Consider the following 24,584-nt stretch of genomic DNA (forward strand, 5'->3'; position numbering starts at 1 on the left):
TGACGACATGTTAATAGAGATCAAGAGGATGGAGATTGAGGGAGTTTTGGATTAGGGGATCTCCGGACAGCCGGACTATATCCTTTGGCCGGACTGCTGGACTATGAAGATACAAGATTGAAGACTTCGTCTCATGTCCGGATGGGACTCTACTTGGCGTGGAAGACAAGCTAGGAAATACGGATATGGATATCTCCTCCTTTGTAACCGACCTTGTGTAACCCTAACCCTCTCCGGTGTCTATATAAACCGAAGGGTTTTAGTCCGTAGAACAACAACCACAACATACAATCATACCATAGGCTAGCTTCTAGGGTTTAGCCTCTCCGATCTCGTGGTAGATCTACTCTTGTACTATCCATATCATCAATATTAATCAAGCAGGACGTAGGGTTTTACCTCCATCAAGAGGGCCCGAACCTGGGTAAAACATCGTGTCCCCTGCCTCCTGTTACCATCCGGCCTAGACGCACAGTTCGGGACCCCCTACCCGAGATCCGCCGGTTTTGACACCGACATTGGTGCTTTCACTAAGAGTTCCGCTGTGCCGTCGCCACCAGGAAGGATGTCTCATCCCGTCTTTAAAGACGGCACTGTTGCTGAGGGAGCTTTGGCTATCGGCCAAACTCTCCGGCTAGGTGGTTTTCTTATGACCGCTTGTTCGGCCGCTGCGCCGACGATGACTTCTCGGGTCATCGAAAGCAATCTTCACGTCAACTCGGAACTCGCCGAGCAGTTAGATCCAATGGAGCTCTCTTCCCTGAACGAGCTCTTGGATCGCATCGCCGCCCTGGGAGTCGCTACAGACTACGATCAGATTGGGCCTAAACCCGATCTGAGAGAGATCAACTCTCCCCAGGTCACCCATCACGTTGCAGTGGTGGAGGAACAATGCGGCAACCCTTCATCTATCTTAAGGACTAGCTATGTCCGGATTCCCGATCCCTCCAAGCCGGATACCCGCGGAGGGGAGGACGTCACTCAAGGCCTGAACCTAGAATCAGGCAGCGGGCTAGATTTATCGGAAAACATCCAAGAATCCAAACTTCCGAGTTCGGAAACTCCTTGGCCCCTGAGTCTCAGATTGGGTGAGGATTCGGATTCAATTCCACCCACCCACCCAAACATACGCGATCTATCCCAAATTAGGCAAGAGCCCGAAGAAACAGTACACCATTACTGGGCCAGATTCCTCCTGGTCATGAACAGGATAAAGGACTGCCGCGAGGAAGACGCAATTTCATTCTTCTGCAATAATTGCACGGACAAGGGAATCCTCAACGCCATAAGTCGCCGCGAAATTACACGCTTTGCCGACTTGGTGTCCATAGTACGAAAGTACTGTGCGATGGAAAGCGCCTGGAAAACCGAAATAAAATTTTGGGATAATCCGGCCCTGAATACAAACCCAGTCCGAAATAAAAGGGTGCATTATCACAATACACCTGGGTTAACTACCAAAAAGCAAAAGCCCTCTACGGGGCAAGGAACCGTACTGGAGGGATGGCTCAACGGACCCTGCAAAATTCATAGTACAGCGGATGCAATACCAACGCACAGCCTTAGAGCATGTTGGATACTCCGGCAGGTGGCCAAAAGTGGTGAGGATCTACTCCTCCCAAATACCACAGAGCACCATCCCGTGGACAACAATACGGTGTTAACGGTCTTTGAGACCTTCGCGTCAAATAATAGACGCAAGCGAACACTCCGCAGCATGGCCGAAATCTGCCACGTAGCAGAAATAAATCCTTGGAGTGACACGGCTATTACCTTCAATGCCAGTGACGAACCCAAATTCCGAACAGCCCGAGCACCAGCCGCACTGGTCCTCAGTCCAATCGTGGACGGCTTTCGACTCACCAAGGTACTCATGGACGGCGGCAGCGGATTAAACCTCATCTATGAGGAAACTCTTCAAAAGATGGAAATAGACTGGAGCCGCATTGAGCAAAGTAGCACAACCTTTAGAGGAATCATCCCCAGTCGGGAAGCACGCTGTGCTGGGAAAATCACACTAGATGTGGTATTCGGCACGCCAGATAATTACAGGTCCGAAGAAATTACATTCCAAGTGGCCCCGTTCAGCAGCGGATACCACGCTCTATTAGGGCGGGAGGCGTTTACAATCTTCCAAGCCATACCCCATTACGGGTACATGAAGCTCAAAATGCCCGGGCCCAACGGAATCATCACTCTTGCTAGTGATCCGGACATAGCACTCCGCGCCGAAAATAAGACAGCTGCACTGGCCCTCGAGGCACTATCCGAAGCCCTAGCGGCCGAGGAACTAACTGCGCTGCGCTCCACGGTGAACAGGGACGACGTGATACTCGATAAAAGATCCAAGTCCACCTCCTTTAAACCGGCGGACGAAATAGTCAAATTCCAAGTCCATCCAACGGACCCTACAAAAACAGCTTCCATCGGGGCACAATTAAACCCTGATGTCGACGCCGCACTGCGAGAGTTCCTACGCGAGAACTGGGACATTTTTGCCTGGCACCCTTCAGACATGCCAGGAATCCCACGCAGGCTGGCTGAGCACAGCCTAAATATCCTAAAAGGATTCAAGCCAGTCAAGCAGGCTCTTCGACGTTTCTCCGAACCTAAGAGACAAGCCATGGGAGAGGAACTAGCCAAGCTATTGGAGGCCGGATTCATCAGAGACATAAAACATCCGGACTGGCTAGCAAACCTGGTGATGGTACCAAAGAAGGACAAATCCTGGCGCTTGTGCGTCGATTTTAAGGACCTTAACAAGGCCTGCCCAAAGGATCCCTTCCCCCTCCCCCGCATCGATCAAATCATCGATGCTACCGCAGGACACGATTCATTGTGTTTCCTCGACGCATACTCCGGCTACCATCAAATTAAAATGGCAGAGCCAGACCAAGCCGCAACGGCATTCATCACACCATACGGCCCATTCTGCTTCAACACAATGCCCTTCGGGCTCAAAAACGCCGGCGCAACATATCAGCGCATGATTCAGACATGTCTGGCAAACCAGATCGGCAAAACAGTGGAGGCATACGTAGATGACGTGGTCGTTAAAACCAAGCATGTCGAAACTCTAGTAGACGACTTGAGGCTCACATTCGACAACCTCCGAACATATGACATCAAGCTCAATCCGGAAAAATGCGTTTTCGGCGTACCAGCCGGAAAGCTCCTGGGATTCATTGTCTCCAGTAGAGGTATTGAAGCTAATCCGGCCAAAATCCGAGCGTTGTCACAGTTGGCTACCCCAACAGACCTCAAACAAATACAAAAATTGACTGGATGCGTGGCGGCTCTAAGCCGCTTTATCTCCCGCTTGGGAGAAAAGGCATTACCCCTTTATCGCCTCCTCCGGCGCACCGAACACTTCGAGTGGACGGATGCCGCCACGGCCGGACTCAACGAAATAAAAGCCATATTGGCAACAAACCCAGTCCTGGCCGCGCCAAACATTGGCGAACCAATGCTATTATACATTGCGGCAACTCATCAAGTAGTAAGCGCAGTGCTCGTCGTCGAGCGAGAAGTGGACGGACACAAATTCCCCCTTCAAAAGCCGGTTTACTATGTGTCCACTGTCCTTACTCCATGCAAATCACGGTACCCGCATTATCAAAAGATAGCGTACGCGGTATTTATGGCATCCCGGAAGCTGCGACACTACTTTCAAGAGTGTTCGATAACGGTAGCCTCGGAAGTACCACTTAACGATATTATAAACAACCGCGACGCGACGGGCCGGATTGCCAAATGGGCCATTGAGCTCCTCCCGTTCGACATAACTTACAAGCCACGGCGAGCTATTAAGTCGCAAGTTTTGGCTGACTTCGTCGCTGAGTGGACGGAAGCCGAACTCCCTAAGGAGTACGACACATATTCAAACTGGATCATGCACTTCGACGGCTCCAAAATGTTGGCTGGTCTGGGGGCTGGCGTCGTTTTGACGTCCCCAACAGGAGATACCAGTTCAATACGTACTACAGATAATGTATACGGACTCCAACAACGCAGCCGAATATGAGGCCCTTCTACATGGTCTCCGGATGGCAGTATCCATGGGCATTCAACGCCTAGAGGTGCGCGGGGATTCGAACCTCGCGATATCCCAAATAAATGGAGACTTTGATGCCAAGGATCCGAAAATGGCAGCTTATCGCAATGCCGTCCTAAAAATGTCAGCTCGGTTCGAGGGGCTCGAATTTCACCATGTGGCTCGGGAAAACAATCAGGCGGCGGATATCCTCGCCCGCATCGGCGCAAAACGCGACGCGGTCCCTCCCAACATATTTCTGGAAAGGCTCTTCAAGCCATCCGTAGCATGGGAAGGGGACACCGGTAACAACAGTCCGGACCCGGCCAAAATACCCGATACCGAACTCTCTGACACAATCGGAGGCTCCGCCACCGAAATAACACATTCAGCCCACGAAATAATGGCCATTATTGCCCCGTGGACAGAACCATTCCTGGCCTACCTAACTAGACAGGAACTTCCGGAGGACCAAAATGAGGCACGCTGCATAGTGCGGCGATCCAAGGCCTACAGGGTCCATGAGGGAGAATTGTACAAAAAAAGCGCTACCGGAGTCCTTCAAAGGTGCATCTCCGAAGAGGAAGGGCGGAACCTTTTGGCAGAAATTCACGCCGGACTCGGCGGTCATCACGCCGCAGCCCGGGCTCTTGTAAGCAAGGCCTTCCGTACAGGATTCTATTGGCCAACGGCCCGGGCAGATGCACAGGACTTGGTCCAACGTTGCGCCGGTTGCCAGCTCTTTGCAAATCAAAGCCACATGCCACCCACCGCCCTCCAAACAATCCCCATTACATGGCCCTTCGCGGTCTGGGGGCTTGACATGGTTGGACCCCTTAAAGGGGGAACCCACAAGAAAAAATACTTATTGGTCATGGTGGATAAATTCACCAAATGGATAGAGGCTAAACCGGTTAAAACAGCCGAATCCGGACCGGTGATAGATTTCATATCCGGGGTTGTACACCGTTACGGCGTCCCCCACAGCATCATCACTGATAACGGCACGAACTTCACGGCCGACGAGGTAAAACTCTGGTGCAGCAAAATGGGCATCAAGCTCGATTATGCTTCAGTCTATCACCCACAAACCAACGGTCAAGTCGAACGAGCAAATGGTCTTATAATGAGCGGCATTAAACCCAGATTAGTGCGCTCCTTAACGGAGTCTGACACGCACTGGGTAGAGGAGCTCGACTCCGTACTCTGGGGGCTGCGGACCACGCCGAATCGTAGTACCGGATATACACCGTTTTTTATGGTGTACGGCGCAGAGGCAGTCCTGCCCTGTGACATAATTCATGACTCACCTCGAGTGCGCATGTACGAAGAAAGAGAAGCCGAGCTCGATCGGCAGGACAGTCTGGACACCTTGGAGGAAGAGCGCGACGTAGCCAAAGCCCGTTCCGCATTTTACCAGCAACAGGCTCGCAGATACCAAAGCAGAGAAGTACGGGCCAAAACTTATAACGTTGGCGAACTAGTTCTACGACTGCCGGATAAGAAAAAGAACAAGCTCGAGCCCAAATGGGAAGGTCCCTTCATTATCGACCAAGTTCTGACCGGTGGAGCGTACCGACTGCGGGATGCATCGACTAGTCGACTCGAGCCGAACCCATGGAACGCAGCCAGGCTTCGAAGATTCTACGCCTAGCACCGGACTCTATGTTAGTCCCCTCCCTTTGTCCATTTTCTGCATATGCATCATCTGTCTTGTTTCCCTTTCTTTCTTTTATTTCTCTAGGCCTTCAAGGGTCACCTTGTGCCTCACTCGTACATTACAGATGCGCTAGCCGCACTCTTCATACCTGGGGGCTTCTTTCACAGAAGCTTAAATTATTTACCTGGGCCTCACGCCCAACACATGTGTTATACTTCCGCATGTACCTTTTTTCACCATTATATGCATCGATATGACTTAAGTTTTGGCCAAGCTGGGTTGCCTGGCTCTTGTATTTATGCCCTACGTTCCCGTTAATTCGGCTAGGGCATAAGGGGAGCACCTCTGCGATTGTTACCGCCGGGTCAGCCGGACGTGTACCTCAGACTGGGTGAAGCCGAAAGCTAGCGTTCTTAAGGGAATATTCGGTCGGTGAACAAAAGATGACTTTTATTTATTATCCATATCTGCCCCCAGATGCTTTTTCTGCGCTTCTTGTCGCAGTCCGGACATGCACTTTAGGGCATGCTTACCCAGGGAAAGGAACCCTTAACGGAACTATTCTCCCTGGAAGATGTTTCTTACTACCCATGTAATATAACATAACTAGTTGGGCACTTGTCTGATAAAGCACTAATGACCCCTACGCCTGGTCTCCACGCATGCCCCGGTTCTTACATAACCGAGAGGGTATTCGGATACACTCCGGACCGTCGGGTCCCGAGGTTGAAGCGAAAAGGTCCGCCACGACAAACGATCTACAATCCGGCTAGAAGGCATTATACATGTCACTTTAAAATTACATAGTCAATTTGACTGGTTGAATTCCTCTTCAATACCATCCAATAGGCTGTCTAGTCTACAGTCCTGTTGGGAATACTTTGCGGCCAATTCTACTTGGCCGTACACTAAGCTCACAGGGATCTCCTTCCCATCGGGCCCCACAGGTCCGACTTCGGCCATGTGGTTCGGGTCAGCCTTCGTGTACCGTGTCTTCACCATTGCCCAGGCTTCCCTGGCGCCCTGACGGCAGGCCGATATCTTCCATAATCGGAAGCGCCGCCGCGCTCCCTTTAGCTTTTCTGCAAGCTCTCCAAGGCCTTCGGGTATGGAGACGGATGGCCACAAGGCCTGGGCGACGCCTTGCATCACCTGCCGAACTCGTTCGTGCAGCTGTGAGAGCTCGGGAAGAAGGTCACCCGTTGAACCGGGCATTTCCTCGGCAGGACGACCTGTTAGCATACCTACAGACATAACTCTGTCAGCCAGCTTCCTTGCCGAACTCTTTTTCAAAGTTCGTTCAAGCACTTACTAAATATGCCGCGTCGAAGCCGCCGATTTTCCTTAACAGAGTCCGACAGTTGGGCACGAACATCTTGTAGTTCCACACCCAGCTTGGTGTTGGCATCTAGGAGATCATTTTTCTCCTGCCTCACCCTCATAAGCACGCTCTCACCGGCCTTCAGCTGTCGTAGGAGCTGTTGCTTATCCGGATTTACTCCAGCGTCATCTGCAATTTTATCGTCAGATCTGCATATACGCCGCATTCTATATGATACTTATCATTCGAAGGATATGTTACCAGAGGGGGTCTCTTTGGGCTCCCCTGCTGCGGCCAGTGCGGCCTGAAGTTGGGTTTTGCACTCTTCCAGCTCCTGGGACAATTGAGTATTCTTTTCTATAAGAACCTGCATAACAAATGATCCTTAAATCAGTTATCCTAACTGTTTCAAGTCTCAGGGGCTACTGATATATATAATCACCAAATTTTCTCACCCGTATGTCTTTTACATACTGCTCCGTGGCTCTGGCTAGACCATTTTGAGCGACACAGAGGTACGCGTCTCCCGAGTTGAAGGCATCCAATGCCTCTTGGGAGAAACAAGCGTCACGAAGAACAGTCCGGCGACGCCTGTGGTTCATGGCACTTTCCACCTCGGAATTGGTGGCGGACAGTTTATCCGCATCCTCTGTCGGAGGAGCGCCCGGCGCACGCCTCGTATTCGTTCCCGCCTCCGAATCCGGCCTTGGAGCCTGGCTGGTGGAGGCGCGATTGGTAGCCTCTCCGGGTATAGTCCGGCGAGCGCTCTTTTTCCTGAAAAGAAGGCATGGGCATTAATATGCCTCTGAGAATAATGTCTTGCAATAAAGACGGCGCGCCGTACCGCTGCGCCGGTGTCTCAATCCGGACTGCGGGTCTTTTCAGCCTGCCTGGCCTCGCGGCCCCTTGTTGGCTAGTCGCCGCAGGCTCGGCCTTCCGCCTCGAGGACCTCCCCTGCAAAACACGGCTATTATACAGCAATCAAAAAAATGCAAGGACGGATCCCCTTCTGAAGTGCTGGGACTTCGGTCTCAGTCACCTGTGAGGCTGGAAGTAGCCCAGGGTAATCGGCCGTAATGGCCACCAAAGCGTTGTCATTACTCGATTGGTAAAATACCCCATCGATCAGCTCCACAGATATGTCCGGATCCTCCTGGGAGGCCGGGTCAAGGGACCGTCCAGGGTCCTCAGGTTGTGGAGGAGGGCTGTTTATCTCCTTTATAGCCTGGCGCAGCTCCAGCGATGAAATCGCGAGACTGAATACTTAACCACGGGAATATGAAACGGATGGGCGAGAAAAAGTCTCCGCTTACCCAGCTCGGAGGATTGTACATAGAAAATCCGCCCTGCGGGTTGACACGAAGGAATTCCTCCTCTTCTCCCTTGTACAAAGTGGATAAGATCTTTATTAGATCAGCAGCCGATCCCGGCCCTTTGCGGCCGTGGCGGGTGGCGTCATCCTCCCCGTTGAAATCCCACATGGGGTGGCCTCTATATTGAAGCGGCTGCACCCCCCGCATAATACATATGGCCATGACCTCGATCATGGTCAATCCGGATCGAGCTAAAAAACTTATCCGGCTCATCAGGTAAAGAACGTCCCTGTCATCTTCCTCCAGGGAGCTCCATGGACGCCAGCTCCGGCGCTTCTTCAAAGGGGCGTTGTCGAACTCAGGAAGGCCGATTCTAATAGGATCCGGGAGGGGGACGTCTTCTATATAAAACCATTCTGAAGGCCAGTCTTCGGACGTCTTCTTTGGGGTTCCGGACAGGTATCCGGTCCCGGCAATACGCCACACTTCGGCTCCGCCCACTTGATATATTGACCCCTTCTGAGAACGGGGCACAAGGCAGAACAACTTCTTCCACAGAGCGAAATGAGCCTCACAGCCCAAAAACAACTCGCAAAGGGCTACGAATCCCGCGATATGCAGCATGGAGGCAGGCGTAAGGTTGTGCAACTGGAGGCCGTAGAACTCCAGGAGCCCCCGGAGAAACGGATGAATTGGAAATCCGAGCCCTCTTACCAAATAAGGGACAAGGCATACCCGCTCTCCCTTGGAGGGATTGGGAAGGCTCTCCGCTTGCTCTCCGCCATTATAGGTGGCAAGCCCGGCTCGAACCGGGACCATGTACGCTGGGGGAAGAAATCCCTTGGTCTGAAGCATCACTAATTTGCTGTGCGGGACGGAACATCTCTCCCAATCTCCAGGCTTGGGCTAGGGGAGCGAGAGGAGGAGCTGCGTCGACCGGCCATGATGGAATGGATCTCTGTCGAATGCGCTCCGATGAAGGCTCGCCAAGGGAGGATGGTGTGATTTGGATCTGAATCCTCGTCTTTTTAATAGGCAGGCTCATTCACACAGCTAGGGGGGTAAATGTAAAAACACCCTGGCTCTTCACATTCGCTCGACACGTGGAAAGTGGCCATTATTGGGCGTGGAAGCCAAGGAGTGCAACATTCACAAGAGGCCGGACACTATTTCGACAGGTACACGGAATTTGGAGAGGAACCCGCCTTGCAATGCCGAAGACAATACCGCGCGCCGGACTCATCGTCATTGAAGCCTGGTTCAGGGGCTACTGAGGGAGTCCTGGATTAGGGGGTCTCCGGACAGCCGGACTATATCCATTGGCCGGACTGTTAGACTATGAAGATACAAGATTGAAGACTTCGTCTCGTGTCCGGATGGGACTCTACTTGGTGTGGAAGACAAGCTAGGCAATACAGATATGGATATCTCCTCCTTTGTAACCGACCTTGTGTAACCCTAACCCTCTCCGTTGTCTATATAAACCGAAGGGTTTTAGTCCGTAGGACAACAACCACAACATACAATCATACCATAGGCTAGCTTCTAGGGTTTAGCCTCTCCGATCTCGTGGTAGATCTACTCTTGTACTACCCATATCATCAATATTAATCAAGCAGGACGTAGGGTTTTACCTCCATCAAGAGGGCCCGAACCTGGGTAAAACATTGTGTCCCCTGCCTCCTGTTACCATCCGACCTAGACGCACAGTTCGGGACCCCCTACCCAAGATCCGTCGGTTTTGACACCGACAGAGATCATGGTGTCATGTCGGAGACGATGGAGATCACGACGGTACTTTGGAGATGGAGATCAAAGGCACAAGATGATGATGGCCATATCATGTCACATATTTTGATTGCATGTGATGTCTATCTTTTATGCATCTTATTTTGCTTAGTACGACGGTAGCATTATGAGATGATCCCTTACTCAAAAATTCAAGGTATAAGTGTTCTCCCAGAGTATGCACCGTTGTGACAGTTCTTCATGCCGAGACACCACGTGATGATCGGGTGTGATAGGCCCTACGTTCACATACAATGGGTGGAAGCCAGTTTTGCACGTGCAGAATAGTCGGGTTATACTTGACGAGCCTAGCATGTGCAGACATGGCCTCAGAACACTGGAGACCAAATGTTTGAACGTGAATCATATAGTAGATATTATCAACATAGAGATGTTCACCAGTGAAAACTACTCTATCTCACGTGATGATCGGACATGGTTTAGTTGATATGGATCACGTGATCATTTAGATGACTCGAGGGGTGTCTATCTAGGTGGGAGTTCTTAAGTAATATGATTAATTGAACTTAATTTATCATGAACTTAGTCCTGATAGTATTTGCATATTTATGTTGTAGATCAGTAGCTCGCATATAGCTCCCCTGTTTTATTTTTGATATGTTCCTAGAGAAAAACTATGTTGAAAGATTATAGTAGCAATGATGCAGACTGGGTCCATGATTTGAGGATTATCCTCATTGTTGCGTAGAAGAATTATGTCCTTGATGCATCGCTAGGTGACAGATCTATTGCAGGAGCAGATGCAGACGTTATGAACGTTTGACAAGGTCGATATGATGACTACTTGATAGTTTAGTGCACCATGCTTTACGGCTTAGAACCGGGACTTCAAAAATGTTTTGAACGCCATGGAGCATATGAGATATTTCAGGAGCTGAAAATGATATTTCAGGCTCATGCCCGTGTTAAGAGGTATGAGACCTCTGATAAGTACTTTGCCTAGAAGATGGAGGAGAATAGCTCAGCTAGTGAGCATGCGATCCGAATGTCTGGGTACTACAACTGCTTGAATCAAGTGAGAGTTAATCTTCCACATAAGATAGTGATTGACAGAGTTCTCTAGTCACTATCACCAAGTTACTAGAACTCCGTGATGGACTATAATATGCAAGGGATGGCGGAAATGATTCCCAAGCTCTCCGCAATGCTGAAATCAGCGAAGGTAGAAATCAAGAAATAGCATAAAGTGTTGATGGTTAACAAGACCATTAGTTTCAAGAAAAAGGGCAAGGGAAAGAAGGGGAACTTCAAAAAGAATCGCAAGCAAGTTTCCACTCCCTTGAAGAAGCCCAAAGCTAGACCTAAGCCTGAAACTGAGTGCTTCTACTGCAAAGGGAATGGTCACTAGAAGAGGAATTACCTCAAATACTTGGCGGATAAGTAGGATGGCAAAGTGAACAAAGGAATATTTGATATACAGGTTATTGATGTGTACTTTACTAGTGTTCATAGTAGCCCCTGGGTATTTGATACCGGTTTAGTTGCTAAGATTAGTAACTCAAAAGAGGAGTTGAAGAATGAACAGAGACTAGTTAAGAGCGAAGTGATGATGTGTGTTGGAAGTGATTCCAAGGTTGACACGATCACCATCGCACACTCCCTCTACCTTCAGGATTAGTGTTGAACCTAAAATAAATCTTATTTGGTGTTTGCGTTGAGCATGAATATGATTGGATGATGTTTATTGCAATACGGTTATACATTTAAGTCAAAGAATAATTGTTATTTTGTTTACATGAATAAAACCTTCTATGGTCATACACTCAATATAAGTGGTTTATTGAATCTCGATCGTAGTGATACACATATTCATAATATTGATGCCAAAAGATGCAAAGTTGATAATGATAGTGCAACATATTTGTGGCACTGCCGTTTAGGTCATATTGGTGTAAAGCACATGAAGAAACTCCATGTGGATGGACTTTTGGAATCACTTGATTATGAATCATTTGATGCTTGCGAACCATGCCTCATGGGCAAGATGACTAAGACTCCGTTCTCCGGAACAATCGAGCGAGCCACTGACTTATTGGAAATAATACATATCGATGTATGCGGACTGATGAGTGTTGAGGCTCGCGGCGGGTATCATTATTTTCTAACCTTCACAGATGATTTGAGTAGATATGAGTATATATACTTAATGAAACACAAGTCTGAAAGATTTGAAAAGTTCAAAGAATTATAGAGTAAAGTGGAGAATCATCGTAACAAGAAAATAAAAGTTTCTGCGATCTGATCACGAAGGCAAATATTTGAGTTACAAGTTTGGCCTTCATTTAAAAACAATGTGGAATAGTTTCACAACTCACGCACCTGGAACACCACATCATAATGGTGTGTCCGAACGTCGTAACCGTACTTTATTAGATATGGTGCGATCTATGATGTCTCTTACCGATTTACCACTATTGTTTTGGGGTTATGCATTAGAGACAGCTGCATTCATGTTAAATAGGGCACCATCTAAATCTGTTAAGACGACACCGTATGAACTATGGTTTGGCAAGAAACCAAAGTGTTGTTTCTTAAAGTTTGGGGTTGCGATGCTTATGTGAAAAAGTTTCAAACTGATAAGCTCGAACCCAAATCGGAGAAGTGCGTCTTCATAGGATACCCAAAAGAAACTGCTGGGTACACCTTCTATGACAGATCCAAAGGCAAGATATTTGTTGCTAAGAATGGATCCTTTCTAGAGAAGGAGTTTCTCTTGAAAGAAGTGAGTGGGAGGAAAGTAGAACTTGATGAGGTAATTGTACCTTCTCCCGAATTGGAAAGTAGTTCATCACAGAAATCAGTTCCAGTGATTCCTACACCAATTAGTGAGGAAGCTAATGATGATGATCATGAAACTTCAGATCAACTTACTACCGAACCTCATAGGTCAACCAGAGTACGGTCCGCACCAGAGTGGTATGGTAATCCTGTCCTGGAAGTCATGTTACTAGACCATGACGAACCTACGAACTATGAGGAAGCAATGATGAGCCTAGATTCTGCGAAATGGCTTGAGGCCTTGAAATATGAGATGGGATCCATGTATGAGAACAATGTATGGACTTTGGTTGACTTGCCCGATGATCGGCGAGCCATTGAGAATAAATGGATCTTCAAGAGGAAGACGGGCGCTGATAGTAGTGTTACTATCTACAAAGCTCGAATTGTCGCAAAAGGATTTCGACAAGTTCAAGGTGTTGACTACGATGGGTTTTTCTCACTCGTATCGATGCGTAAAGTCTGTCTGGATCGTGTTAGGAATTGCCGCATTTTATGAAATCCGGCAAATGGATGTCAAAACTGTATTCCTTAATGGATTGATTAAAGAAGAGTTGTATATGATGCAACCAGAAGGTTTTCTCAATCCTAAAGGTGCTAACAAAGTGTGCAAGCTCCAGCGATCCATCTATGGACTGGTGCAAGCATCTCGTAGTTGGAATATATGCTTTGATGAGTTGATCAAAGCATATAGTTTTATACAGACATTTGGAGAAGCATGTATTTACAAGAAAGTGAGTGGGAGCTCTGTAACATTTCCGATATTATATGTGGATGACATATTGTTGATTGGAAATAATACAGAATTTTTGGATAGCATAAAAGGATACTTGAATAAGAATTTTTCAACGAAAGACCTCAGTGAAGCTACTTACATATTGGGCATCAAGATCTATAAAGATAGATCAAGATGCTTGATAAGAATTTCGATGAGTACATACCTTGATAAGATTTTGAGGAGTTCAAAATGGATCAGTCAAAGAAGGAGTTCTTGCCTGAGTTGTAAGGTGTGAAGTTGAGTAAAGACTCAAAACCCAACCACAGCAGAAAATAGAAAGAGAATGAAAAGTCATTCCCTATGCCTCAGTCATAGGTTCTATAAAGTATGCTATGCTGTGTACCAGACCTATTGTGTACCTCACCATGAGTTTGGCAAGAGGGTACAATAGTGATCCAGGAGTGGATCACTAGGCACCGGTCAAAATTATCCTTAGTGGAATAAGGACATGTTTCTCGGTTATGGACGTGACAAAAAGTTCGTCGTAAAGGGTTATGTCGATGCAGGCTTTGACACTGATCCGGATGACTCTAAGTCTCAATCTGGATACATATTGAAAGTGGGAGCGATTAGCTAGAGTAGATCCGTGTAGAGCATTGTAGACATAGAAAATTTGCAAAATACATACGACTCTAAATGTGGCAGACCTGTTGACTAAACTTCTCTCACAAGACAAACATGATCACTCTTTGGGTGTTAATCACATAGCGATGTGAACTAGATTATTGACTCTACTAAAGCCTTTGGGTATTAGTCACATAGAGATGTGAACTAATCACATAAACATGTGAACTATTGGTGTTAAATCACATGACGATGTGAACTAGATTATTGACTCTAGTGCAAGTGTGTAAGGGCATATTTATCCCTTAGTAGTTTTGGTGATTGATGACAATGCTTTTGCGGACTAATCATGTGCATTGAGCATTTCAGATATATCGTGTCTAGGCATAAGACGATTTGGGTGCCCCTCGAAGAATATTGAAGACGGTGTTTCTCTATGTTTCTTTTCGGCGGTTTGAGTCATAGGAAAGCCGTACTATTAAGAGGGGGTGCGCGTTGGAAAGGTTTGAGTGGAATCAACACGTACATGTATGTTCCTTTTGCACCACCTTTCCTTTGGCTCTTTGGAGCATCCTCCGTTTCTCCTTGTCTTTGCAAAATGAAGGACTCCTAGTGTGGCTGAACTGGGGCAGGCGGTAGTGCTGCTCTTCAGAGCGGTAGTACTGCAGGCCCCTGCGGTAGTACCAGTTGCGGGTGCGGTAGTACCGCAGGTGCCCACGGTAGTACCACTCCTAGTGTGCGGTAGTACCGTGGCCTTAGGCCAGGCTCAGCAGCATGAGCGGAAGTAGGGCGGATGTAATTTTTTACATCCACGACCTACACGGTAGTACCGCTCCAGTTTTGCAGTACTACCATGTTGGATTTTAGCACATATCTTATCTTAGCGGAAGTTGCCATGGATGTATTTTTATATATCCGTGCCTTCCCAAATCTGGACTATCCCTGCCTTGCGGTAGTACCGCAAGGGGGAGCGGTAGTACCGCGCCAGCGGTTCTACAGCCCTCTGCTTCATCGCATCAGGGATGTTTTGGATACTGATGTGTGGGCGGCAGTACTGTAGTGCCCTGCGGTAGTACCATGGGCCCGGGAGGTAGTACCGCGTCTCCGATGTGGTAGTACCGTGTGTCGCAAGCTGAGTTGGTGGATAATGGTTGGATTTGTTCTTCCACTATAAAAGGGAGTCTTCTTCTCCGAGTTGACTTACCTCTTTCTGCCCCAAGCTCCATTGTTGCTCTAAGCTCCATTTTCGCCCGATCTCTCTCCCTAGCCAATCAAACTTGTTGATCTCCTAGGGATTGGTTGACAAGGCCTAGATCTACACACCCACTAATCCCTCGTGGATCTTGTTACTCTTGGGTGTTTGAGCATCCTAGACGGTTGAGGTCATCGCGGAGCCATACTCCATTGTGGTGAAGCTTTATGGTGTTGTTGGGAGCCTCCAATTAAGTTGTGGAGATATCCCCAACCTTGTTTGTAAAGGTTCGGTCGCCGCCTTCAAGGGCACCAATAGTAGAATCACGACATGTCGCATTGTGTGAGGGCGTGAGGAGAATACGGTGGCCCCAGTGGATTCTTGGGGAGCATTGTGCCTCCACACCGCTCCAACAGAGACATACTTCCTCTCCAAGGGAAGGAACTTCGGTAACACATCCTCGTCTTCACTGACTCCACTCTTGGTTATCTCATCCCTTTACTCGTGCAAGCTTATCTTGTGTTACATCCCTTGCTTGCTTGTGTACTTATTGTTGTTGCATCATATAGGTTGCTCACCTAGTTGCATATCTAGACAACCTACTTTGATTCAAAGTTTAAATTGGTGAAGGAAAGCTAAAAATTGTTAGTTGCATATTCACCCCCTCTAGTCAAGTATATCGATCTTTTCAATTGGTATCAGAGCCTCGTCTCTTTATTAAGGACTTTGCCGTTCGAAGAGTATGGTTGACACCGTAGATGGTGAGGAGGAGCACCCCGGTGTGATTCCGTCCTCGTCTACGGCTGATGGGGGAACCTCGGTCTCATGCGAGGAGCTCAATGTGGCCTTGGACACATTTAAAACATCCCTGATGGCCGAGGTCAAAGGTGTGATTAAGGATTTTCTTGATGGTCTTAACTTGTCCACCGCACCATTGGAAGTGGTTGATCCCACTAACAAGGTGATGGTTGCTAACTTCGACAAGGGGGAAGCTTCTAGTGATAAAGTTCCTTTGTCTAGTGGTAAAAGTGGAAATGGCATCTTTGCCCATGTGGAACCTCCACTTACCTATGGAGGACCGATTCCCTCCACTCATTTAAATCATGCCGGTTCTCCTCCTAAGATTGTGAAAAATGAGGATTTTGACGCTTGGGTCTATCGCTTTAAATGTCATTTAAATCATGTTAATACTAACCTTTGGAGAATCATTGAGCAAGGTTTCTATCCGCATTACCCAAGCAACTTCACCCCAAGAGAAGCCGCGGATCATCAATTCAACGAGAATGCTCTCTTCATCATCCAAGATGCAATCCCTCTCGAAGATATTGCGCATCTCCGACCATTCACCGTGGCAAAGGAAGCATGACACATGTTGTTTCCCTTTACAAGGGAAGAGCAAGCATTCAACGGTCCAACTATGAAGTGGTGCAAGATGAAGTCGATGAATTTGCTATGAATGAAGGTGAAGAACCTCGTGAGCTCTACCGGAGACTAACCACACTCTCGCTCTCAGTCCGAGATCATGGGAGCAAGGATACAAATGACAATTGGATCAAGCAGAAATTTCTTAAAGCCATGATGCCTTACCATAAGGCCATGTCCTCCGTCATCCGTCAAAGGCTGGACTTCCACACCTTGTTCTCAAGTGAAGTGTTGGATGAGTTTGTGGCAATGAGTATCTTGGACAAGACCGCCGACAATGCGGTATTGCATTCTCAAAGAGCAAATAAGCTCAACCTTGCTTTGTAAGCCAAGGCTAGTGTGGAAGAAGAGGAGGAAGAGGAAGAAGGTGAGAGTAACCCCGAGGATACAAAATATGATTGTCATGAGCACATGGCTCCCGCTTCAAGACAATTTTGGATCAATAAGAACTCAAGGCCCAACTTCAACAAGAGCAACTCAAGTGGCGCCAAGGGCAAGCAACGTGTGAGGACTTGCTACAATTGTGGCAATGTGAGCCACTTTGTTGCGGAGTGCCCCTATGAGAAGAGGGAAGACAATGGTGGCAAGCTCATCCGGAAGGAAAAGGCCAGGTCTTTCCCCAACAAGAACCACTTCACCAAGAAGGCTCCTCCCAAGGGATTGGTGGCACAAGAATAGTACAATGAGGATGATGATGATGAAGACTGTGAGATGGTTGCCATGGCCTCCGTGGCCATTGTGACAACCCCACGGGCGTCCCTCTTCGACTCACCCAATGAGAACATCACCGCCAGGTGACGCATGGCTAAAGCCACCAACAATGTAGGATCGAAAGTATGTCTAGAGGGGGGGGGGGGTGATTAGACTACTTGACCAATTAAAAATCTATCCTTTTCCTAATTTTAGTATTTTGCAGATTTTAGCTATCTTAGCACAAGTCAAGCAATCTTAACACAATTCAAGCAAGCATGCAAAGAGTCTATGAGCAGCGGAAAGTAAAGCATGCAACTTGCAAGAATGTAAAGGGAAGGGTTTGGAGAATTCAAACGCAATTGGAGACACGGATGTTTTTGTCGTGGTTCCGATAGGTGGTGCTATCGTACATCCACGTTGATGGAGACTTCAACCCATGGAGGGTAACGGTTGCGCGAGTCCACGGAGGGCTCCACCCACGAAGGGTCCACGAAGAAGCAGCCTTTTCTATCCCATCATGGCCATTGCCCACGAAGGACTTGCCTCACTAGCGGTAGATCTTCACGAAGTAGGCGATCTCCTTGCCCTTACAAACTCCTTGGTTCAACTCCACAATCTTTGTCGGAGGCTCCCAAGTGACACCTAGCCAATCTAGGAGACACCACTCTCCAAGAAGTAACAAATGGTGTGTTGATGATGAACTCCTTGCTCTTGTGCTTCAAATGGTAGTCTCCCCAACACTCAACTCTCTCTCACAGGATATGGATTTGGTGGAAAGAAGATTTGAGTGGAAAGCAACTTGGGAAGGCTAGAGATCAAGATTCATATGGTAGGAATGGAATATCTTGGCCTCAACACATGAGTAGGTGGTTCTCTCTCAGAAAATGTGTATTGGAAGTGTAGGTATGTTCTGATGGCTCTCTCCATGAATGAAGAGTGGGTGGAGGGGTATATATAGCCTCCACACAAAAACTAACCGTTACACACAATTTACCAATCTCGGTGAGACCGAATTGAGAAATTCGGTCGGACCGATTTAGCAAACCTAGTGACCGTTAGGATTTTCGGTGGGACTGAGATGCAACTCGATAGGACCGATATGGTTAGGGTTAGGGCATAATGTAATCTCGGTGTGACCGATTGCACAAACTCCGTGGGACCGATTTTGGTAATAAGCTAACCAGAGAGTTGGTCAGGTAAACTCGGTGGGACCGATCGCTCATTTCGGTGGGACCGAAATGTTACAAAAGAGAAATAGAGAGTTTACATTGCAATATCGGTGGGACCGATCACTCATTTCGGTAGGACCGAAATGTTACGAAGGGAAACAAAGAGATTACAACCCCATCTCGGTGTGACTGAGATCCCTATTGGTGAGACCGATTTGCCTAGGGTTTGTGGCAGTTGCTATGACATCTGAACTCGGTGGCGCCGGATAGAAAGAATCGGTGGGGCCGAGTTTGAGTTTTGGTTTAGGTCATATGTGGATGTGGGAAGGTAGTTGAGGGTTTTGGAGCATATCACTAAGCACTATGAAGTAAGAACCTCATCAAGCAACACCTCATCCCTCCTTGATAGTATTGGCTTTTCCTATAGACTCAATGTGATCTTGGATCACTAAAATATAAAATGTAGAGTCTTGAGCTTGAGCCAATCTTTTTGTCCTTAGTATTTTCAGGGGTCCACTTTCCTCATCCATGCCATGCCATTCATTGAGCTTTTCCTGAAATATTAATCTTGGAATATCATTAGCTCAATGAGCTATATGTTGTTAGGAATTACCAAAACCACCTAGGGATAATTGCACTTTCAATCTCCCCTTTTTTGGTAATTGATGACAACATATAGATCAAAGCTTCGACAAATGATAATAAGAGTGAAAAACATTGTCGCTTTGAGAAGTATGTGAAAAGCAAGAGCTCCCCCTAAATTTGTGCATAGTTTATGATTTGCTTTGACTGCAAATGCACAGAGAGTTAGGCTCATGGGTTACTCTTCCATGTCACATACATCTTGGTGGAGCCTCAAAATGGTAATAATTAAATACATGCACTCATCACCAAGCAAAGTGAATGATCATATAGGGCTAAAATGATAGTGTCATCCAACAAGCATTAATGTAGCATATGATCAAACACACATGATCATCCAAATATCACGCAGACAGAAAGTATCTCAAACAAGCAAATAAAGTTCAACCACCAAAGCAAGAGAGAATAAAAAGCAACGCTCTCTCTCGAAGCCTATGATCTATACATTTTTCTCCCCCTTTGGCAACAAGTTACCAAAAAGTTCCTAGAAAATGCATAGCACTAAATCGTTTCTCAGGCTTGGTCTTCAGGTGGTGGTGTCCGGATAACTCCAAGAACGAATGCTTCAGTCGATATAGATGGAGCTGATGGAGTAGGTGCTGGAGATGGTGGAACTGAAGCTGTAGCTGGTGCAGATGAAGTTGCTTTGGTGTCTGGAACAGGCACTGCAGCAGACCTCTAAGCTCTAGGCACTCTGGCAAATGCATCAGTGGTTGTCTTGCCCTTCCTCTCCTGCATATCATCCTGAAGTTCCTCCACAACAGACTGGATCTCAGTTACCTTCACATCCAAGTCATAGAACTTCTGCTCCATGATCCTTTCCATGCTCTCCTATTTTTGAGTCAGGGTGGCCAGTCCCTTCTCAATCCTCAGAGTGGAGGCAATCAAGTAGCAAAGCTGATCTTGCTTGCTCTTCAAAAGATACTAAGATGCTTCTTCAGTAGTTGGCATCCTTGCAGCCTTTTCAGCCTTTGTCTTCTCCCTCTTGGCTTGTGCGTGCATAGAAGATGGTTCATTTTCATCCATCACCACAGTGTTGTCCTCAAATTCTGGGTAGATGGACAGGTGCTCCTTGTCCAGCAGATATGTGCCAGTGCCCATCTTGGAGTTAATCAGCTCCTGGATCTGTGGGGCATACCCACAACTCCTCTTCTAATCTGCAGCTGTCCTCTTGATAGTTTCCACTATTAGGCTCATGACTTTGAACTTCTGTGGGACATCAAAGATGTGCAAAAAGTTGATGGAGTGACCTTTGATCATCTTGTGATCACCTGACTTTGGCAAGAGAGTGTGCCTGAGGATCCAGTTGATAGTTGGCAAGCCTGACATAAGGTAATGTACAGATCCAAACTTGTGTGTCTCAAGAGCAGCATCTGGGATCTCCTTGTACATGTGTGCCATGGTGTTGTGATCCTTCTTCTTCTTGGCATAGACATCCAAGTCATCTTCACTCTCTTCTGGAGCATTGATCAATTTCTCCCATTCAGCAACCGTTGACTGGTACCTAGTGCCTTCAGACATCCAGACAATCCTTCTATCTGGGTAGAAGTAAGCTATGGAGTAGAACTGCATGATGAGCTCATCATTCCATTTTGTGAGCTTCTGAGCCACAAACTCATCAACTCCACAAGCCTTGAAACTGTCATATACACTAGGGAAGTGATCCTCGTTTTTATCAATGAATGTCCAATCGACCCATCTCATGTCACACACTATGGGCTTCTTGTCAAGCAAGATGGTCTCATAGAAGTCATGTTGTTCCTTTGTATGGAACCTGTAGTCCACAGCAGTCCTTCTCCTGGTGGCATATGGATCAGACTCTCTCCATAGCCTCAATCCTGAATCCTTCCTTATCTTCATGTTCTTAGCTACTGGATGAGCATCATTGTGATCTGGATTTTTTGGCTTCAACTTCCTCAAGACATGTGACTCATCATCTTCTTTTTCCATTTCATCTTCAGGCACTAGGGCCTTGTTCTTCTCCTCAGCAAGGATGTTCCTGGTGCTCCTCTTTGGCTTTGGCTTTGGAGCTGGAGCAGCAGCCTTAGGAGCTGTCTTAGGCTGGTGCAGCATCTTCTTCCTCTTCCTTCTTCAGGACTTTCCTCTTTGAGGTGGTTTCTTCTTCCTCAGCCACATAGTCCTCATCCTCTGACTCTGAGGTTCTTTTCTTCCTGGCCCTGGTGGCAGCCTTTGGCAGATTGCTTGGTGTGCTCCTGCTGCCATCATATGAGCTGCTAGAGGGACTAGTGCCCTCACTCAAGTGAACCTGCTCCTCTGACTTGTTCTGACTGTCACTTTGATCAGACATAATGCAAACACTGACAGCTGACCCTGTGAATAGATTATAGATGAGGTAGAGTGGATGACCATCACAAAATACAGAGGTTTTTGCAAAAGAATGAGTCAAAAACTTAGTTTGAGTTTTCCATAGAAAGCATTTCGGATCAACCGATTTGTAAACTCGGTGATACCGAAGCAGCTGTTGGAACCTAAACTAGTGAACTCGGTCAGACTGAGTCACAGTTCGGTGGCACCGAGACTGCTAGGGTTTCACAAAGTCCTGAACTTGGTCACACCGATTTGCAATTCTCGGTCAGACCGAGAATCACATGTGCAATGGCCTGAGCTGAATCGGTGGTACCGAGTTCCACAACTCGATGGGTCCGAGATGGTTTCAGCGGAAACCTAACCCTAAATTCTTAATTCACGACTAAACTACGGAGTGTTTTCAATGGATAGAATGATCTCAATCGTGGCAAGATACATGGAGAACACAATGTGCTAGGAATCAGATAAGGATAGCACAGTGATCGAGTTCATACCCTAGTTCGGCAATGAACTCGCTACGGCGGCAACGGCGGGGATGATTCCCGTTGACGGCGGCGGACACCAGCGGCAAGAGGCAACTGGCGATGAGGAGGACGATCCGGAGACCCTGGAGGCAGAGCGGGCTAAGCGCGGGCGAAAGAGTTCGGAGAAAATTTCCAAAATTTTGCCCATGGGTATATATAGCCCGACCCTGTCGGTGTGACCGAGTGGAACAACTCAGTGGCACCGAGATTCATAACTGCAAGCAGTTACTGAAACTCGGTGTGACCGAAAAGTTTGAATCGGTTGCACCGAGATTGAAAACCTAGATCGACTTAGTGATCTCGGTATGACCGAAATGGTTGAATCGGTCAGACCGAAACACATAAAGAAGTTTTGGAAGTTTAAGTCTATGACGAATCGGGGACTCCGAGTGCTCCTCACATAGAGTGGTTCGAATCTAACTTGATCAAATTTTGTGATGTAGCATGAATAGAGTTTGAGACGAGAAAAGCATAGATAGCTAGAGAAGGTTCTTAGGCATTCTTGTCCATCCACTTGGCCAAAAGAAAAGGAAAGCAATCAATCAAAACAACAATTGGATGTCCTCGAATGAGTAAATTATGCAATCAACATGCTCACACAATAAAATGGCAATTGAAATATGTGGCAAAGCATGCACAAACAATTCTAGCATCTATCAAGCAATTGGCGATGACTAGGTCATCTATATATGAGTATATTGACTTAGGAGTCAAATGAGAACATTTGATCATAGGTCATACTCATCGTTTAAGCACAAGTGGGGTTACCACTTTTACATAAAGCGTTGTTGTGTTCACACCATTAGAGTTTCTTTAGCTCAATTCTTAGAGTAAAGCTCCCCCTAGATGTGAGATCCCCCCTAAGAAGGATGAACTAACCTTGGGTTTTGTCGATGATGACTTCATGTAGGTGTTGAAGATGTGGATGCTCTAAGTTGATGTAGATCATTCGGGGCTATCCTTTGGAGTGATTTGCACTTTCAATACCTACACGGGTTAGTCCCACAAGGAACAAACAAGGATATCCATAGACATAGAGTGATACACACACACGATGATGTCTATGAAAGCTTTAAGTTACCTTGTCCCTTGTCTTACCAACAAGAGGGTTTGTGACTCCTTGAACTAGTGCAAGATGTGGAAGTTGATTGCACTTGTTCTTGCCAAAATGATAAGAGTGAAGTATGTTGGCGGAGTCACCCTCAAGAACTCTCTAGTCCTTCTTCTTCGGGATCCACACCATCTTGATGGGAATCCTCGGAGTTTTAGTTGTACTTGATGAAGTGGAACTTGATGTAGTCTTGGAAACCCACTTGACCAAGGCCTTAGGAGCTTCTTTAAATGCATCAATTTCCTCTTGAAGCTTGTCCTTGCCTCTTTGCTTGTGTTCTTGTGGTGGAAGATCATCTTGAGCGTGTGTCCCTTTGGAAGAAGTAGGACCACACTTCTCTTGTTGAGGAACAAACTTCGTCTTGGGGTATTGATCTTCTTCCCACTCAACTCCATTGGCATTGAACTTCCGTTCAAAACCAATATCTTGATTCTTCCGGTGCCTTCCTTGCTTGCGTACAATTTCCTCGAATTGCTTACTCTCGGCAAGGCTCTTGTAAACACCTTTCTCTATAATTCCCTTCAATAAGCTATTTTCTTGCTCAAGTGTAACTTGGCTAAGAGAATCATTAGTGGAATCAAGAGAACTACTAGAAGCAACAACATTGGATTTAGCATGATTATTGTTACTACTAGAAGAAGAATTTCTTGTTCTTGTTACTAGACTTGACTTGAGGCATGTAGGTGGATAAGAGTAAATGCTTGGCAATGTAAGAAGAACTTTTCTTGCGAAGATCATCATTGATTGCCTTCAAGAACTCATGCTCTTTCTCAAGGTTGAGCTTTTCAAAAGGTAATTTCTCATGAGTCCTTAAAAGTTCTTGATGATCTCCTAAGATAGTTTCATGAGCCAACTTAAGATTGTTTAGTTCTTTAGTTAGAGACTCAATCTTCTCCTTATCATTGTCATTCGTTTCATCATAGTATTCATCACTATAGTTGTTAACAAGTAAATCATCATGACCTAACAAGTCATCTTCATCACTATTGAAATCAACATACTCGGGGTGTGATACCTTTGGGCCTTTAGCCATGAAGCATCTTCCAATTCCTTGATTTGGTGAATCAAATATGTCGTAGGAGTTGGTTGACACAAGTGCTAGACCGGCAACACCTTCATCTTGAGTATATTCAGAGTCGGAGTGATAGCTTCTCCCGGAGTCATTGTCGGAGTCGGAGACGGATACCCATTCACCAACATGAGCTTGATGTCTTCGTTTTGTGTAGCTTCTTGATGACTTGTCCTTC

The sequence above is a fragment of the Triticum aestivum genome, chromosome 2A (assembly GCF_018294505.1).
Source record: "Triticum aestivum cultivar Chinese Spring chromosome 2A, IWGSC CS RefSeq v2.1, whole genome shotgun sequence".
NCBI lineage: Eukaryota > Viridiplantae > Streptophyta > Magnoliopsida > Poales > Poaceae > Triticum > Triticum aestivum.